Genomic DNA, 11066 nt, shown 5'->3' with positions numbered 1-11066 from the left:
CTAGTGTACTACAGGTGAGTAACCAGTGTACTACATGTGAGTAACTAGTGTTACCTAGTGTACTACAGGTGAGTAACCAGTGTACTTCAGGTGAGTAACTAACTTTTGAGCGATATTAATGGATCGAAAAACTTTCCTTATTATAGGATAGGTACGGAAAGTAAAAGAAATAGCTCATTCCTAAAGGTGATTTAGATTTAGCTAACAACGGACCGATTTACAAACCTGGCAAATTTTCAACATCTCGTAGTTGCCTACCTACCTGGATCCTAAGTTAGTCTTCAAGGTTAATAGGTTCCCTGGATACAAACAGTTCATTCTATGTTGTTTTACTTATGTTGTCTTTCGACTGTTAGAAAAGTTGGGTAACTTTTAAGAATATACACGACACTTGATAGAACAACTAACCCCTTTTGATTATTTACGACTGTTTTCATTCGCAGATCTCTGCTACGGATCAAGACATGGGTCTCAACGGTAGAGTCCGCTATGCTTTATCCAATGGTATTGATGCATTCGCTATTGATCCTACTACTGGTGTTATACGTTCCGCGAAACAACTGGACAGGGAGAGTACGGCTTTCTACGATATTATTGCTCTGGGCATCGACAGAGGAACTCCTGCGCTTACCTCAGAGGTAAGTACCATTTATGTTTAGTCAGTACTATTTACAAGTTAAGTACCATTTACGTCAGAGGTAATTCATGAGATGCTGATGGCTTGTAAGGCAATCCAATTCGATGAGGTGTGAAACAGAACGATAGGGAACGGGATATAGTAAGTAATAGGAATTTTAATTGTGTTTTGCACAAATGCTGGTCACGAATGTCGTTATATGTACTACGTTTAATATTATTACTTGACTTGGACTCGAACCACCAACCTCCTTATCCAGGGCAACCCCGTCTAGCTATCTAACTGGGCTTGCCAAGTGGATGTCTCGGGTTTGATTCCACTCAAAGTCTAAAAAGAGAGAGAGGCACAAATGCTGGTCACGAATGTCGTTATATGTACTACGTTTAATATTATTACTTGACTTGGACTCGAACCACCAACCTCCTTATCCAGAGTCCACCGTGCTCACTACACCACTGGATTATGGAAGCGGATAAAAAGTAGGGCAACTCCGTCTAGCTATCTAACTGGGCTTGCCAAGTGGATGTCTCGGGTTTGATTCCACTCAAAGTCTAAAAAAAGAGAGAGAGGGTTTTAGCTGAATCCCCAGTTCCTACAGGAACGTGTGTATCTGAACAGAGGCATACTAGCGCGTCTAGCTACCGTACAGGTAAGTTTTCATTTATTCCGAGGTTTTTTTCCGCTCTGTGCTTGAAGTTCAGGGTGCACTCAGCCTTGTGAGGGCAATTGAGTAGCTACTTTAGTCGAGTATCGACTAGTGGCGGCATTACTAGTGTAACAGTATGAGAATTAATAGTAAAGGTGGCACTAAATGAGAATTAATAGTAAAGGAGGCACTTAGTAATGCTGTGATGTCCACAAAATTTGTGAAGAAGCTCTCTGCTTCACCACAAATAATTCATGATTTGATTAATTGATATATCTTCTATTATATTATAATTTATAATCTATTCCATTCTACAGGTGTTACCATTCGACGACAACCTCTGTGTACAAGAACCCTGTCTGAATTATGAACAATGTGTGACTGTGCTCAAGTTCGGTAATGCGTCAGGATTTGTGGCTTCGGACAGTGTTCTGTTTCGACCCATTTATCCTGTCTCCACGTTTGCCTGCGTGTGTCCACCTGGATTTACAGGTAAGTTAATTTAAAGGAATATTTAATTGTTTAAAGGATACCTATTTGAATGCTTGTCACAAATATCGTTCCCCGATTATTACACCTAGATAAATTTTATGACTTGACTTGGACTCGAACCACCAACCAACGCGTTAACAACTGCACCACTGATGTCGGTGTTAATTTTTAATTTACTCAAAGCCATTTTAATTGTGTTAATCATACTTGCATATTTATGTAAATGCCTGTCCCCAAATGTTCCCTACTTCTTATTTTTATGTTAAAGCGGTTTCTTCTTGATCCCTTGTGTACCGCGCCCACTTTTGTTAGTTTTGTTTAGGACTTTTGCACTGATGTTCCCTACTTAATAGGTACATCTCGATAAGTTCTATGACGATAAACTCTATGACGATAAACTTGGACTCGATACTAACCACGTCCAACGTTGCTTAACTTCAGTGAATCATTAGGATCTGGTGCTTTGAGCGTGCTTTCTGGTCGCCAACTGTAATTTTCAGCTTTGTTTCAAAGAACATTTTTTCGATTTTCCCTTCCGTTTCGATTTGATAAGGTTTATTTGTGTTGCGAATTTCAGGAGGCAAAGAGAGGTACCTGTGTGATGCTGAAGTTAACCTGTGTTATTCTAACCCTTGCCAGAATGGAGGAGAGTGCTATTCCAAGGAGGGAGGATACACGTGTGTTTGTCCTAAAGGATTTATAGGTAAGAAAGAACCTCGGGAATCGAACCCGCTACCTAGCGTTTACAAGGCAGACGTGCTACACTTTAAGCTAACTAGGCTTGTTAGGGAAAAACCTTGCCCTGTTTACCATCAATTATTTGAAGTACCGTTTTTATTTCGTATTATGTACCGGGCTAGGCTTGCTAGGACTGTAAAAAAGTCAATTCAAGCTTAGCCTAACCCAGTACATATGACATAACCACAACCTAATGGTGTTGTAACACGACTTTAACATAATCCTGTCTTTGTTATTCCAGAAAATCGACCAGACTTGTCCAGTGAGCTGGTGGGGACATCCGACATGTGGTCCGTGCAATTGTCCTGTGGACCGAGGCTACAACTCAGACTGCCAGACCACTGTGCGAGCTACGGACAAAGATATTGGACACAACTCGGAGGTAAGTTATCCATGGATACTTTCTAAATATTAGAGTTTTTCTAGAAGTGGTGGACTACTAAATACTAAAACCAATTTTTTTCGGACCACAGGTTTAAGAACCACTTCTCTAATTTTAACATCTGGTGAATATTCATAGAACAGACTAGAACAGAACAGAGCTAGAACAGATTATTCATAACTAGAACAGAACAGAGTTAGCCTGTCGTGTTAGCACTAGGTTGCGGGTTCGATTCCCACCCGGGGGCGAAATTTATCGTAAACAGATAAGGTTCGTTCACGGAAAGTTTGGCTCTCTCCTATCCAGTCCTCCTCTCTTGGATTTCGGGATGATACTACCTCCGTTGTTACTGTTTCATCCATCAAATCCATCAAATCCTTAAAAAAAGCTAAATGTATTTCAACATCCTGTTATTATTCACTCGCAAATCTCACAATCAAATGAAAAACATCTTCGAAGTAACAAACATTTTAAGTTTTCTAATACTTAAGTTGATTCCCCTGTTTCCTTTAGGTTAATCCCCTTGTTTCCTCTCTTTTCAGATCGAGTATTCAATTCAAAGCATAGACGCTGGAGGGCTGGGTTCTTCCAATGGAGCTTCAGACACGTTTAGCCTGGATCCTCATTCTGGCGTTATCACCACTAGGGTGTCATTGGATAGAGAGACCACACAGGTGTACACCATTGTAGTGGTGGCTACAGATCAAGCGTTACCTGTGTCTGAGAGAAGGTAAGATGCCTGGCCTAATACCTACTCATCATGACATGAACATTATTTCCTTTATTGGCGAGGACCATATTATGGGTTTGCACTTGGTTTAATACTGCCTCGGTGGTGTAGCGGTCAAGGCGCTCGCCTGGTAAACAGGAGGGCGTGGGTTCAATCCCAGCCGAGGTATGGAATTTTATCTTATCCTCAATATACTGATTTGTCTTCCAGATCAAGACATATACGCCGAGTCCCCCTCTCAACAACACCGGTGGACCAACCTCTCCCTCTCCTCTACATCCGACACTGACACACTGCCTAGTAAACCAGGTGCCAACTCTCATACCGTGGCTTCCGTGGGTGTCAACTACGCCACTGATCCCTATGTTATATCCTACCTACCGTCTGACGGCGAGGAGAAGATGAGTAACCATGGCAACGACAAGTATTCGTTCCCCTATACAGGTGAGCATTCGATTTAATTATTTTACATGCCATCTAACTTAATTCCATTTAAACACCTAATTAGCTAATTACCTAAAATAACAAAAACAATAAATCGGTCTGAAAATAAAACCTACCGTCAGCCTCGGTAGATTGGAGAGTAGCGTGCCTGCCTTGTAAGCGCTGGATCGCGTGTTCGATCCCTTTCCGGGCGGATTTTATCCTAAACAGATGGGGTTCTTTTTCGGAACGGCTGGCTTTCTCTTTTTCCTGTTTTTTCTTCTTTCTTCGATTTCGGGACGATACGAGTTCTACTTTATGGAGGAGTCCCGATACAAATACGAATAAGACGGCAGTTTCCTCTTAAAAAAAAAAAAAAAAAAAAAAAAAAAAACTTCTTAATTGAAAAGCTTATTCAAGACCATACTGAAGTATTCTGTGTTAAGAAATAGAATCACCGATTTGATAACGCATATCTGGCGATTAAAGGCTTATAGGTATTTCCTTGAATAGGTAGGAAGTTTAAATAAATTATTACTTAAGTAGGTAAGATTTCTCTGTGGATACTTCGGGAATCGAAAGATCCTGATGAAGAAAACAACTTAAGTATGTAACTTACGTATATACCTAAACAACTTAGGTTCTCGTGAGTGTTCCAAGTAAGTACTTAGGGATAAATATCCTTAGACCTACAAGCTACAAGTTATGCAATAGGTATACCACATCACATACCTACTTATTTTTGAAGCCTTCATGCGTCTTTATTGTTTCTATCAAAATAGCAAGGTTTCTTAAGTAGATACCCGTACTTACCTAGGTACTTACTTTTGTTTTGACAGAAAAACGTGCTAAACTTTTTCTTCACGCTTGAAACTCTTCATTGAAATGCAAACATAGGAACCTTACTGTTTTGTGTTTGAGTTGTGTAATCCTAGATGTTCGGAGCTTGAGACAAGACTGTTGAGATCTGCTGAGCTTTCGTTTGTTTTGAATTATGATGTGTGACGAAAAGATAGAATCTAGAATCGTGTTATGACTTGGATAACTTAGATCCATATCATGGAAGTGCACTGTGACATTATGATTGCAGACCTACATAGTGAAATACATGGTAGGTATAAGAATGAGGTAAAAACAAAACATGTGGAGTAGAACATTTGGTGCATATCAAATGTCGCAGAATGTGATAGGTATGATACGCTGCACTTTCTGAGGTTTTGTGGTATCTAGCAACTGATGTACGTGTTTCCTTGTAACAACAACTATGTTCTATTTTAATGGATACCTTGGATTCATATCATAGCAGTGCACCGTGACATTATGGTCCTCACTTTTACATGCTACATAAAGGGACTTTTCAGTCTCATTTCGGCAGTATAAACTGGGTATGTTCTATTCTACCTACCTACGCTTGCAACTTGACCAACATAATAATATTACTAGCTATTTGGTGAGTCATTCGTTGCCTTCTGCCTTTATTCAAATGATTTATACCTTCCTATTGAAAATTGAACACTTACCTGTAGGTCCTTTAGGTTCTTACCTAGTTGATTTTTTCTTATACATAAATGGCAGGATTTTCCTGAAAGCTCTTCCAACAAACCTTTATGTATAGAGAAATTAACTTACCATGCAGAAGGTCCCGGGTTTGATAGAGTCTAGATTCCCCATATCATGACTTCTTTCAATCATTACTTACTTACCGAAGTACTTACTTTTCAGTTTCGCTTCTTTTCTACCTGTGAAACTTTCGTCTCTCCTCTTTAAGTATTATAATTGCCCAAACCCAAACTCAAATCACCTCAATCTACTCTACTTCGATTCTCAAGTTGGTACACATTGAAATATGAGTATGTAAATGGAGTAAGTAAATTGGTTCTACTTAGTATGCACTAGAGCAGGATTTTCCTGAAAGCTCTTCCAACAAACCTTTACTTATGTATAAAGAAATTAACTTACCATGCAGAAGGTCCCGGGTTTGATAGAGTCTATAGATTCCCCATATCATGACTTCTTTCAATCATTACTTACTTACCGAAGTACTTACTTTTCAGTTTCCCTTCTTTTCTACCTGTGCAACTTTCGTCTGTCCTCTTTAAGTATTATAATTATATGCCCAAACCCAAACTCAAATCACCTAAATCTACTCTACTTCGATTCTCAAGTTGGTACACATTGAAATATGAGTATGTAAATAGAGTAAATTGGTTCTACTTAGTACTTATGCACTAGATAGGTAGGTATTCCAAATTTTATCATACGATTACAAAAGAGTTTCATTCCTCATCAGACCATGTGTTTGAAATTAATTTAATTATTATGCATCTTCATGAGAAGTAGTTCTTCAGGATTATAAAAAGCAAATATTTTTTTTCGAATATCATTTCAAACATCTGAATGTAGTTCTTGTTTTCTTCAGAACTACTCTGGAAACATGTCAAAATGTTTTACTGATTTACATAAAACTCAGATGTATAAAACATGTTTCTACTGAGTTCATATTTAGTATACCTACTTAGTAGGTACCTACATTTTAATAATTTAATCCAGTTCACGAGTCCCTCCAATGAGTACAATGTCAAGGTTATTTGATGGATTACTTACCTAACTGTATAAACGCATGTACGAGTATTAAGTAAGTACTTAAGCACTTACCTACTCACATAAATGCTGGTAGCACGAAATTATACAAAAGAAATTAACTTGAATTTCATCTACCTTAAAAAAAGGGGGAAAGTAGTTAAGAGCTTTTAGCTAAGGTGGAGACTTTCTGTACTACCCCTTCCACAACTTCTTCCTCCCAAGCATATTATTTATACCTACTCTATGTAAGATGAGCAAAGTTCGGAGTGAAAAATCTTTGGAACAGCCCCCTGCTCCACTACCTGCCTAGTACCTACCTATTACTTACTTACTTATTCATAAAGAGATGAAAATTTGCACGCAACGTTTCGTTAGTATTCTTTTGTACTTACCTATCCTATACTTTTTACTTTCCTTACTTACCTATCCTATAATATTTTTCTCTGTAAATCATATTCAACTCCATACCTGGTGAATTAATCATGGGTGTGATACACCCTAGGAATGTATCACACATAGCTGACTCAAAACTCACTGTGTACCTATGTATGGACATTGGACAAATTCTAATTCTTTACTTGATATAACACCTCAAAATGATATCTAACCTGCAGGTCATTGTTAAAGGGACATTTGACGATCAGCTGATGAGCAAAATGTGTTTGATAAAACTAAGCATTAATAATTTTCCTCTTTCGTAGATCAAGACATCTATATCGTCATTAACTTCCTTGTAATTATGTCGGAACCATTTGATGAATTTTGTGGTCACCAGAAAAAATATCCAAATAATGACTCAATTAGCCGAAGGATTACCTGAGAGCTTGAAATTTCATCGTTTCACTTGACTCTACAAGATGGTTCGAAATGCACATGTCTTTCATATTTTGTCCTACCTACCATTAATTGTGTACTTCTTTGGTGTTTGGTGGTTCAAGAGTATTATTTTAGTCCTTCCTATAAGTAACTTGAATATCTTAATGAGAGAAAAGATATATAAAACCCCTCCTGAAGCGGTTCTTGTAAAGATACATAGGCGTCTTTACTGGAACTTGGACTGACGCACTGCTGTCTGCTCAGATATGATCTAAAGGTGTGCCGTCGATCGATGTTGATTTACATGGATCCACGCCCTTCGACTATATGAGGACACACCTTAAGAACTATTTGTGTTGAAATTGACAGCCTCTTCACAATTTAATAAAGGAATTTTTAATTGTGTTAAGCGTACTTAAATGGTTGTCACAAATATCGTTCCCCCAATTATTACACCTAGATAAATCTTATGACTTGACTTGGACTTGAACCACCAACCTCTAGCTTCATGACTCAGTTTAGCCGAAGGATTACCTGAGAGCTTGAAATTTCATCGTTTCACTTGACTCTACAAGATGGTTCGAAATGCACATGTCTCTCATATTTTTTCCTACCATTAATTGTGTACTTCTTTGGCGTTTGGTGGTTCAAGAGTATTATTTTAGTCCTTCCTATAAGTAAATTGAATATCTTAATGAGAGAAAAGATGTATAAAACCCCTGCTGAAGCGGTTCTTGTAAAGATACATAGGCGTCTTTACTGGAACTTGGCCTGACGCACTGCTGTCTGCTCAAATATGATCTAAAGGTGTGCCGTCGATCGATATTGATTTACATCGATCCACGCCCGTTGAATATCTTAATGAGAGAAAAGATATATAAAACCCCTCCTGAAGCGGTTCTTGTAAAGATACATAGGCGTCTTTACTGGAACTTGGCCTGACGCACTGCTGTCTGCTCAGATATGATCTAAAGGTGTGCCGTCGATCGATGTTGATTTACATCGATCCACGCCCGTCGACTATATGAGGACACACCTTGAGAACTATTTGTGTTGAAGTTGACAGCCTCTTCACAATTTAATAAAGGAATTTTTAATTGTGTTAAGCATACTGAAATGCTTGTCACAAATATCGTTCCCCCAATTATTACAGCTAGATAAATTTTGAGACTTGACTTGGACTTGAACCACCAACCTCTAGATTCGCACACCTTAAGAACTATTTGTGTTGAAATTGACAGCCTCTTCACAATTTAATAAAGGAATTTTTAATTGTGTTAAGCGTACTTAAATGCTTGTCACAAATATCGTTCCCCCAATTATTACACCTAGATAAATTTTATGACTTGACTTGGACTTGAACCACCAACCTCTAGATTCAATGTCCATCACGTTAACCACTACACCACTGAGGTTGGTTTTACCACAATTTAAGTAATAACTCCAATATTTTCTCTCCCCCACAGGGAACTTCTGGACGTCCACTATTTCCGCGTGACCGCCACTGATTCTCATTTCCCCCCGCACTCCTCCACCACGACACTGCAAATCAATGTACTGGATTCTAACGACCACGCGCCCAAAGTAATAACTCCAATATTTTCTCTCCCCCACAGGGAACTTCTGGACGTCCACTATTTCCGCGTGACCGCCACTGATTCTCATTTCCCTCCGCACTCCTCCACCACGACACTGCAAATCAATGTGCTGGATTCTAACGACCACGCGCCCGTGTTTGAAGCGCCTGGCTCGGAATATGAGTCCAGTGTGCGGGAGAGCGTACGTTGTAGATCAAGACATCTCATGTCGTCATTAACTTCCTTGTAATTATGTCGGAACCATTTGATGAATTTTGTGGTCACCAGAAAAAAATATCCAAATAATGACTCAATTAGCCGAAGGATTACCCGAGAGCTTGAAATTTCATCGTTTCACTTGACTCTATAAAATGGTTTGAAATACACATGTCTTTCATATTTTGTCCTACCATTAATTGTGTACTTCTTTGGCGTTTGGTGGTTCAAGAGTATTATTTTAGTCCTTCCTATAAGTAACTTGAATATCTTAATGAGAGAAAAAATATATAAAACCCCTCCTGAAGCGGTTCTTGTAAAGATACATAGGCGTCTTTACTGGAACTTGGCCTGACGCAATGCTGTCTGCTCAGCTATGATCTAAAGGTGTGTCGTCGATCGATGTTGATTTACATGGATCCACGCCCGTCGACTATATGAGGACACACCTTGAGAACTATTTGTGTTGAAGTTGACAGCCTCTTCGCAATTTAATAAAGGAATTTTTAACTGTGTTAAGCATACTTAAATGCTTGTCACAAATATCGTTCCCCCAATTATTACACCTAGATAAATCTTATGACTTGACTTGGACTTGAACCACCAACCTCTAGATTCAATGTCCATCACGTTAACCACTACACCACTGAGGTTGGTTTTACCACAATTTAAGTAATAACTCCAATATTTTCTCTCCCCCACAGGGAACTTCTGGACGTCCACTATTTCCGCGTGACCGCCACTGATTCTCATTTCCCCCCGCACTCCTCCACCACGACACTGCAAATCAATGTACTGGATTCTAACGACCACGCGCCCATGTTTGAAGCGCCTGGCTCGGAATATGAGTCCAGTGTGCGGGAGAGCGTACCGATTGGAACTACGGTGACCACTGTGCGAGCTACGGACAAAGATATTGGACACAACTCGGAGGTAAGTTATCCATGGATACTTTCTAAATATTAGAGTTTTTCTTGAAGTGGTGGACTACTAAATACCAAAACCAATTTTTTGCGGACCACGGGTTTAAGAACCACTTCTCTAATTTTAACATCGAATATTCATAGAACAGACTAGAACAGAACAGACTAGAACAGATTATTCATAACTAGAACAGAACAGAGTTAGCCTGTGATGCTGATGAAAACCCTAGGTAAGAACTAGAGTTATTACATTACCAGAATGTTCTATCTTTCATGTAATTTAAATAGAGGCAATGTAATTTAAAAGAGAGGGCTCCCACGACACGATTTTTTTTTCCGAACGACACAAAAATAAATGTCCTTGCAGGCAATGTAATTTAAATGCGAGTGTTCCTACTTACACAGGACACGATTATTTTCCGAACGACACACAATGTCCTTGTAGGCAATGTAATTTAAATGAGAGTGCTCCCACAACACGATTTTTTTTTTCCGAACGACACAAAATGTCCTTGTAGATGTAGTGACCGAAGATTCCCCTCCTGGTACCCCTGTCACTTCTGTGACCGCCACTGATGCTGATGAAAACCCTAGGTAAGAACTAGAGTTATTACATTACCAGAATGTTCTATCTTTCATGTAATTTAAATAGAGGCAATGTATTTTAAAAGAGGGGGCTCCCCACTACACGCGACACAATTTTTTTTCCGAACGACACACAATGTCCTTGTAGGCAATGTAATTCAAATGAGGATGCTCCCACTACACGCGACGCGATTTTTTCCGAACGACATAAAATGCCCTTGTAGGCAATGTAATTTAAATGAGAGTGCTCCTACTACACGCGACACGATTTTTTTTCCGAACGACACAAAATGTCCTTGTAGGCAATGTAATTTAAAT

The 11066-nt window shown here is 39.1% G+C and overlaps 1 protein-coding gene and 1 long non-coding RNA gene across 2 annotated transcripts in view; both read left to right on the top strand.

Moving 5' to 3' along the window:
* LOC113467854 (protocadherin-like wing polarity protein stan) overlaps positions 1-11066 on the top strand; it is a 20649-nt gene that overhangs the window by 5292 nt on the left and 4291 nt on the right. The gene's annotated exons all lie outside the window — the stretch shown is intronic.
* Positions 1220-2479, top strand: LOC113467858. The gene is made up of 3 exons (XR_003391798.1): positions 1220-1286; positions 1601-1775; positions 2353-2479. It is a non-coding gene; the product is annotated as an uncharacterized LOC113467858 (long non-coding RNA).

The sequence above is a fragment of the Diaphorina citri genome, unplaced genomic scaffold, assembly GCF_000475195.1.
Source record: "Diaphorina citri unplaced genomic scaffold, Diaci psyllid genome assembly version 1.1 scaffold569, whole genome shotgun sequence".
Lineage (NCBI taxonomy): Eukaryota > Metazoa > Arthropoda > Insecta > Hemiptera > Psyllidae > Diaphorina > Diaphorina citri.
Note: the sequence above shows the minus strand (reverse complement) of the source record. Positions and strands in the feature narration are given on the sequence as shown.